At 42.5% G+C, this 9,756-nt stretch overlaps 1 pseudogene; it reads right to left on the bottom strand.

The window, feature by feature from the left end:
- Positions 1–3,206: 3,206 nt before the first annotated feature.
- Positions 3,207–9,491, bottom strand: LOC103652511 (uncharacterized; annotated as a pseudogene).
- Positions 9,492–9,756: the final 265 nt, after the last annotated feature.

Genomic DNA, 9,756 nt, shown 5'->3' with positions numbered 1-9,756 from the left:
AAATGTGAGAAGGAGAAAACGATAGGCTACTTTATTCGTCGAACCAAACAAAATGTCCGTACGTGCGTTCATTGCATAATCCGGCCTGTCCGGTCCAGTCGAACCGGACGTCCAGCTCCGTTGCACGTGTGTTCCGGCCGGAATCGTAGCCAGCGCCAGGTCTTTCGGCGCCTGTCCCCATGGGCTCGTGCCAGGCCAGGCTACGGGGCTACGGGCTACCTGTCGGTGGGAGCCTGGGAGGTTCGTGAGTCGTGACAAACGCGCTTCTTATAAATACAAATCAGATCTTGATGATTGTTAATTAGGGCACGGGCAGTCGGGCACGTACATGCATAATGTATTAGCAGTTACATTATATGTTGTTGAGCACCAAAATTGTCGGCCGAACGGTGCACGGTGACGACGCGAACGTGCAGTCTACGTGTAAACAGAATTAGTTAGAGTTTTTTTTATTTCTTATGAGATTTATTAGTAAAATCTGTGGAATTTATTTGAAAGCTAACGTATAAAAGATCTATACCTCCACTTTATATATTAACGAAGGAGTACGACCGACCGAACCTCTACAATCGATCCAATCAAATCTATCAAATTTACCTCATTCCATTCCTTAGGAGTACGAGCAATCTAGCTCTAGTTTAACTTTCCTCTACTCTAAATCTTCACGCATCTTCGCCTCTATGTCGACTAAAGGCGTCTTGTGTGGTCTGTTGACTCAAAGATAACCATAGGATCTCCACTCCTCAATAGGGTCTCTCTCGGGAGATGAGATTCAGGTTCTTCGCGTAGAAAAAAACCCTTTGCGCATGTATAGACCGTCCGGTAAGCACACAGGAAATGAACGCTCCTGCAACGAGATTGCATACTGTCTGTGAGTGGTTTTTCGTAGTGTTTAATGCTAGATCGGCTTCAACATATATCATATTATATATCATATTGTGCATACTGCATAGTCAGTCACAGTTCACAAATGAAAGAAAAAAATCTGCAGCACAGTGGTGGGCCAGAGCGGGCTTCGTCTGTGCTGGCGACCTACAGGACAACTTTGAAGGAGTTGTTGGCATGTTCCTGGATTTGACCAGACGATCAAATTAGGTTCGTGGAGGCGTATGTGCGGCTGGTTTAGGATGTGTTCAGTTTTTAGAGGTTAACTTTTAAACCCTAATTTTATTTCATGTTAATCCTTAAATTATTAAATACGATAACTAAAACGTTATTTTAATTTTTATATTTAGCAATTTAAAAACTAAAACAGAATAAAGAAATTAAAAAATAGTACTAGAAACTAAACAGCCCCTTAATTTAGCGCCGGAGCTAAATTGCACTAACTGTCGCGCTGCCCAACCAGAACTATGGCGAAGCTGCGAAACCATATCCTAGTGCTGCTGCTGCATCATGCACATTACACGACATCTAAGGCTCTATTTAGTTTGAAGGATTAAAGTCTCTCCATTTTAGTCTTATGTATTTTCTAAATTATTGAACCGTGGAATAAAACAAGGACTAAACTGCTTTGGTCTCTAGTACCTTAATGGTTAACTAAAAGAGACTAAATTATATTAATTCCAACTTTTGATCTTCATTTATTTCAGTTGCATTAATGGTATGAGAATGCTAATTAATATTTTGGCCCTTGTTATGAGTCATTTAATACATTCTGAATATTTGTAGTCCTGAAATCAAACCGGATAGAGACTAAACTTTAGTTTTTGGACTAAAGGAATCAAATATGTCCTAAGACCATTATCAATGGATAGATCTACTTCTTATGCTGCTATTAGCGGCACAGCGCGGTCGAATTAAGGCCCTGTTTAATTTTTTCAGTCACCTGATTAAACTTTATTGATTAAAATTTAGTCACTAAATTACTCTATTTAGTTTCAGTAACTAAATCTGACTAAATAACATTATTTACCATGCATCAAGACCGCACGACCCCCTATTTAATAGGGCGCACGGGGGAAAACATGATACCAAATGCAGCAAAAAAACGCTACTATAGTCCTTGGTGAGTGGAGGAGTAGACTTTAGTTGGGGTTTTCAGTTACCCGGTTTGTATTTTTAGGAACTAAAAGTAAACTATAGTTTAACCATTATTAAAGTTTAATCACCCTAAACCAACAGGCCCTTAATACTCGTTGCCCTCGATTTCTCGCGGAGGAGGGCGCTGGTGACCAGCTGGTGTACAGTACAGTGCTGCATTTCTTCAAGCTAGTGGCTGGTACCTGCACCTGCACGTCAGGAAAAGGAATACGCGGGTGGCCGTTTCAATTGCACTTGCGCGTCGTAAAAAGTCGACATGGACAACCGCCTCATGCGAGGAGTCTCGACACGTGCTCGGTATTTATTTGCGTGGAGAAAAGTCTGAAGGGCATCGATGCGTAGCGTGCCGAGTCGTTCGACGCATCTCTTTCGGCCCGACCGTGGGTCGTTGGACTAATGGATGGGAACGGGTACGCGACGGATGGGCATCACGGAGTACTACGCAGTACTACTACCCTTGCGCACGTGGCGCGTCGTTGGGCTGTTTTTATTAAGAGCTCTCTCATCTCATTTTCTATCACAACTCTTATTTTTAACTTCACTTTATAATTAGTCTCAGCGACCAAAGAGACGTTTCTTTCCACGCTATACGGTAGCTGTAGCTCGATGATTACGTGCGCGTGTACAGGACTGTGCCGACCGGTGGGCTTCCAGATTCTGGACGACACTCTGTCATCATCTTGTTAGGATGTCATTTGAGAATTCTTTTGCCTAGTATTTTCTTTTCAGTTCTCATAGATCCTTGGTATACTACTTGCCCCAATACTTGGCAGATCGAAGTCAATGCCAGCGCACGAACACAGCTGGACCTGGGGCGCATGCAGTGCAGCTTGAGCGACCTGCGGTCTGCGGACATCTGAGGTCGCCGATGGAGACAGGTCATGTGACGGCGTGGACGGGCCGGTTTCTAACGCCCAGTCCAGGTCCAGGCGTTACCTGACTGGGCTGTTGCATGGGAAAGCAAGCAAGGGTATGCGCGCGACATGTGAGTTGTTCAGTCAGATTGCATTTAGTAGGGAGGGGCAGTAGTTTTGTTCTGTTTTTTTTTTTTCTTGTCCGTCGTCGGTGGTGCTAGCCTCCTCACTCTGTCCTACAGGAGCTACCTACCTAGGCTCCATTCGGTGTATGCAGTGCACTGCTCTTCGTGACCACAGGCAGCTGACCTAGCACTGCAGATGATGCTGGTGCACTGCAGTCACCTGCCTGCCACCATGCTGCTGCTGTAACGTGGTGGTGGGATTGGAATGTGTGGCGCGCGCCGGGATGGCCAAACGCTGGGCGTACAGGTTTGCTGTGATCAGCACGGGTTAAGAACCGAATGCTGAATGTATATTTATTGCTATAGTCCTTGTGATCAGCACGCGGAAACTATTTTGGCCCATGAAAGTTTTCGTGTTATTTTCTGTTGTCTAATGGGCCCTTATTGCAAAAGCTCATGTACACGAGAACTATGTAAATGGAGTTAGAGTCTGTTTGATTGGGCTGTGGCTGTGAAAAAAGCTGTTGTGGGCTGTGAGCTGTGAGAAAAGCTGTTGTGGGCTGTGAGCTGTTAAAAAGCTAAAAAGTGTTTGGTGGAAACCACTAAAAGTCGCTAAAAGTTTTTCCATATATATTTTCACAGTTCCATCTAAAAGCCGCTAAAAGCGGGTCTATAGGTGCTTTCAGTTTTGCACTATAAGAAAGTCGGCTTTTAGAAAAAACTGCTTACTAGATCCAGCCCTTTGATTTGGCTTTTAGGGGATAAAAGTCAAAGCCAAAAGACAAACCAAACACGCACGTGTACTATAGTAGTGAGACTCATCCTAGCGGCTGCCTCTCTTCCTAGGGCTGCAGGTCGCTGTTTCTCTCTCTCTCTCTCTCTATGTGCACGGTGTTTTTTTTATCTCTACACGTACGTGTGGATAACACGTAGAGACATTGTTCTTGTAGCGGCGTGTTGATCAACAACCAATGTGACTAGTACGAGTGAATCTGATGATGGTGCTGCTGATACGTGAGAATGTTGTAATCCTGCTGCATCGTCAACCGCGCGCTGCGCAATAGTGGTGATAGCGCTATCTCTACCGTCGTCTGCTCGTATATGTCTCCACAGTCAGGAGGAGGGAACGCAGTCAGTCATGAGATGTGACCCTGATCGATCCAGCACAGTACTGCCGCTTTTAGGCATCGGATGGCATGGCATCCAATGACCCAGCGCCATCGGCTATCTTGTCCTGAATCCTGATTGATTGGGAACGGGACGTACGGGAGGCGGGGAGTCTGCGTCCATGTATCTATCAGACCACCACCAGCGTGATGAGTTCGTCTGCCATCTCTGTCGTGCATATATATGCATGCGCATCATATCGACCCCGTGCAGTATGCGCATGCACACACACAGAGAGACACAGCTCAATCACGGAGTCCACCACGGTTCCTCGGCGAACAGGCAAACAAGACAAACGACCCCATTTGCATCTCCATCATGCCGCGCCTTCCTCCAAGTCTCATACAACCGCGGGGGAGAGGGGGGATGCATGCGCTTGACGGCGCCGTTGCCCACTCGCGCTCGTCGCAGCTCGCAAGGGGCATCCATCCATCCACCTGATAAATCCATGGGCCGGACAAGAAGGGCATCATCGCGTATAGTAGTAGCGTTAGCAGTCGCGCAGCCCAGCGGCATACGTACGTACGTACGTACCCATCGTCGTCTATTCCGTCCGGTCACCTCACGTACTGGCCTGACCACCCATCTGACCCGATCCGCGTGCGTCCAGCGGACACGGCTGGCCGCAGGTCGCTCGCGGCACAGTACGTACAAGAGCATGCATGCATGTAGTAGAGCAGGCACGGCGGTCGCGGTGCGAACAGTGATCTGACTGGCCGTCCCAAGGGTCCACAGGCAGGGACAGCACCAAACGATGTACGTACACCTGTAATGTAATATATATATATATATATATACTAGCTGTATGCCCGTACGTTGTTACGGTGACAACATGTTATGAAAAAATACATTAATATGCAGGAACATTAATCATCATTCCACCTATATGCTCCCCAATGAACAAACTGATGTCAAAAAAACCAAAAGGATGATAAAAAAATCATCAACCAGCTAGTTCATACAAGAGAGTAGCGCTTTCCCAGTCAGCATCCCACATTTTCCCAATCAATATTCCGCATTGTAAAATTCAATTTGGTTCTACAAAAAAGTATATTCAAGAAACAATTGAACGGACTCCATCATAAGTTAATGGCACATTGACATATAGTCGAAGTAAAAGCAGAAAAATGTAGCACAATCGCAAACTTGAAGAAAATATATTTTCAATGCACAAAAAAACATGCATAAAGTCTCGTGCCCGCGTGTTGCGACGTCATACGAATTATTTAATAAAATGTTAGTGCATAATAATTTATACATAATAAGACCAAAAAACAGGTGCCACAAGCACCAAACTGGAACATTTGGTAGAAAAAATAGCACATATAGTAATCCTCCAGACCATAATGCTCGTCCTCAAAAAGATGGTTAGCCTCTAGAAGATCACTTTGATGATCCTCAATGCTATATATTGTGGTCGTGTCCGCATGATCGTTATTGTAGTTTTTGTTGCTCCGAGTTGCAGTATTCTCTTTAGTAGTTTCTGTGGGCGTGTTACTCGGGAGAGGGTTGGATGTTGAAGAGTCAATACTGGCCTTCACGACTTGATGTGTGTGATTCTGTGCACCATCAGCCTCATTTGATCTCTCAAATCTTCTGGATGTACTTGTCTCACCAACAAATTTCCACTGGTCATCAAATCCATGAGACAACCTCGTACTCCAAATCATAGTTGAATTCATCATATTTGGATTCTGCCAGAATGAAAATGAATAATCAGGGACATTGCATGATTTTAAATTGAATAATTTAAAGTCATATACCGGTGCAAAGGTTTCATGACAAGTTCTATGTAAAAGAGGGGCAACAAATCCTAATAGCTGAATTTACTTGATAGAGAAAATTTCTAAGCTGCCATGTCGTCCCATAGTTTTTCAAAAGTGCAGAGCAAGCAAGGCTAAGATCAACAATCATCAGTGCCAATTTACTCATTCATATAACTTAATTACCTTGTTTTTCAACCAAGAATGGGGTAGTTATTCTGTTTCTAGATTTTAGAATTATTCCAGGCCACATATGTGCAGAAAGAGCTCCAAGGAGCCGCTCTAAGCCTTGGCTATCACCATCCACTAAGCCTTGGCTATCACCATCCACTGATCGATCTGTTAGTTTGAATAAACATCAAATAAGATAGAAACAACCACAAATCATATATGATATAAGCCTTCTTCTATTGGAGTCCCCAAAAGATACTCCCTCCGCCACAAAATATAGTTCTTTCTAGCCCTCTTTTTTCTGTCCATATTCATTACAACAATAATGAACGCAGACATGCATACAAACTACATTCTAGATTAATTAATGAATGTATTTTTAATCTAACACGAATTATATTTTGGGATGGAGTGAATATAAGGTTTCATTGGTATAAAATATTAAATTGATGCCAAATTTAGAACTCATGGTAATAGATTGATTATTGGAAATTAGAAAGCTTAATGGAAAAGTTTAGAAACTTGAGGGAGAAATTTAACAGTTACATGTTTACAGCCGAGGAGACAACTTACACTTATCAAAGTCAGCATTGGAAGCAAATGCCTCAATATATTCTATGTTCTGCTCAATGCACCACTATGCAGTATAGTTTCTGATATATATGCATGGTTCTTCCTCAAATAACAAGCTACAATCCTCATTTTCATTTATCCCAAAATTGTAATAATTAGGGTGTGGATGAGAACTTGACTCCCCATGCTTTTGCATACCTGCACGCTATGATCAGGTATAAGATCTGCTTTATTTCCAATGCATAACAAGATCTCAAACATCTGGATATCAACACTGGCAGCCCAGATTTGCAGAGTAAGCAAGGTGGATTCCTGCATAATTACTTAAGGCTGTTACCCTACTGTAGTTCTGAGGTCTGAAGGTAAAAAAAATAGACTTTAAGTTATAAGATTCAGAATCTTTAAACAATATAAGGCACAGAACACAATAAAGATTGAATGAGAACACAGGTTCAGTTCAGACATCAGACCATAATGAGGGCAGCCACCCGTTCTATATGAGGGAGGGAATCAAGAGAAAATTATTCACCAAGAATTGTTGTCAAGATGTAAGATCAACTGAATAATACTTTGTTTCAGTTATCCACCTACATCGCTTCAAGTGTATGTTGTTAGATATAACATCTGCACCATTTAGTGATTGTGCCTTGCAGCTAATGATTGTGGTTTGGAGGCTAGTAAAGCTATATGTGAGAGAGCTGACTTACAGGTACACGATCTGGCTGCAGAGACGAAGCCAAGGCCGTGGCCGCCTCGCATGGGTGTTGCTGGTGGGTGCCAGCTCCTCAAAAGAAGTATTAATACCAAACCCCACATGCTTTCTCGTCATAAAAAGCTGCCTTATTGCAATATTTACAATCATGATTCTTGGTGGTTCATAGTCTTTCTTTCCTTTGCATAAATACATAGGAAAAAGATGAACAGTTAGTAGGTAAGACTTATTGCAGTGTTTATCATCATCATCTATCCAATGCAAATATAAAAATCAACTACTAAGGGCTGCTTGCATCAAATTGAACGGTTAGCAGGTGAGGTGGAAATTCTATTGTGCAAGGTATTGAGAATGAGAATTTAAAGGATGCTAATTTATCTGGCTAAAGATTCCCATGTCAACACCTTGAACAATACACTAAATCAGCTATCATGAAGGAAAACGACTTCTACCATCCATGCTCTGTGTCAGTGCATATTATCATTTAAAAGTGGAAATGAACATGATGGGAATGATCTTGGCTTCAAATAACATATATTAGGGACTGAACAAAACTATATCTTAACTTTATGACAGTCTAATAGTTTGACCATTCATTGTTGTACAATGGTTAAACTATAAGAAACATTACCTATGGCAACAAATATTAGATCAATTGCCTATTTCTTGATAATGAAGAATTCAGACAATTTTGAAAGGTCGAGCAAGAATCACAAGTTATCACCGAGCACTAACCTAGAAAAAGAATAGCAGACAAGACGGATCCTGCTATGCGAACCTGAGGGAAGTACATGTTGTTGTATGTTGTTGTGTCATGTTTCCTTGAATTTGTCATTCAAATAATCCTACAATAATTTGACAACAAAAAATATTCAGGTATTGATGATGCAACACTGAAAAGTATCCTAGAATAAGAGGAGCATTCAGATGTAAAGCTAAATAGTAAGTCAAACGCCATGTTACGCATAAAAATGAAGGTCCCATTAACCATAATCCACTACTACACCGAATGATTAGAATAATACCGCTTCATACAGAAATGTACCGACCTCACACCAGAATAACAACAAAACAAACAAAACCCACGATATCCCCGCCGATTATCTAAACATTGTTTTCATAGAGAAATTGTACCATCATAAATGAGAGCACCAGCTCCAAATTCGTACTAATATAGCTAGTGAGATGAGATAACATACTCTCTCGGAGTTTTTAGCATGCAGATATTTAGCCGTTCTTCCAAGAGAAATGTGCTACCTGACTGTCTGGTGCCACGTCCTGTGTCGTACCAAATAACGGAAATTGGGTCTTACCTCCAACCTCAACAATGAGGACTTGCCTCTATGTTCTGATGGATCAATTGACAATGAATACCAATGTTGTTGATCCTTTTTAACTCATCATAGTTTCTTTAGAAACTGAATTAGGTGACTGTGATAATGTGTGGAGGAAAGAAATGATAGAGGAGGTGTTCATAGGTGTTTCAATGATCACAAAAAAGCAACATCTAGCTTGTTTTCCCTGTAAGGTAACATTCAGATAAGGTTGTCCCACGAAATATAAGTTTATATAGCATCCAGATAACATCATTCTACGAGTTAAAAGACAGAACAGTAGGTGTTGGACAACATCACATGAAAAATGGCACTTTTAGATATTTGTAAGCTAGAACTTTACTTCATGTTATGGCACCAACATTTTCATTTTCTGAGTAACAGAACAACAACACATAAAAATGTATAGAGTTTAGATAGGATTGGATATAGGTTTAGAACACCAATATCTTACATTCTAAGTTTCTAACCTAGGTGAGAAATCTATTAAGTGCTGAACATTTGATTGTGCTTATTATTAGATTAAAAATAAGAGAAGCAGAATCAAGCTCAAGAAACATACTTCAAGTTCTCCTTGCGGGGCGATAGCACAAGCTCTCTAATGGACAACCAGCACAAAGGATTGAAGACCCTGGCAGGGAGACGCGGATGGTAGGTGAAGTGACAGACTGAACCTGTAGTTCATGGATTTGGTCGAAGTCGAAGTACGAGGTTGGAGCCGTGCCGGAGGCTCTGCTTCTCGTGGACATCGCCGCTTGACCACCGTCCACCGGGATGTAGTTCTCGCCCGCATATCCATTGGGGAAGAGATGCCGCTAGCGCCGATTGGTGATGGAGGGGTCAGGGTCGGCACGCGATCTATCCTCGGGTAACGAAGGTGACTGTCTTCTTCATGGAGAAGGCGAGGTCCAGCGAGGAGGACACACGACACGCGGAGAGGATGAGCCGACTCATGTGACCGTCGATGTCGGCCCTCCCACGAGTCTGGCACAGCAGATGCGGTGTCCTCGGCCG

This window comes from Zea mays, chromosome 3 (genome assembly GCF_902167145.1).
Source record: "Zea mays cultivar B73 chromosome 3, Zm-B73-REFERENCE-NAM-5.0, whole genome shotgun sequence".
NCBI lineage: Eukaryota > Viridiplantae > Streptophyta > Magnoliopsida > Poales > Poaceae > Zea > Zea mays.
This window is presented reverse-complemented; position numbering and strand designations above follow the sequence as displayed.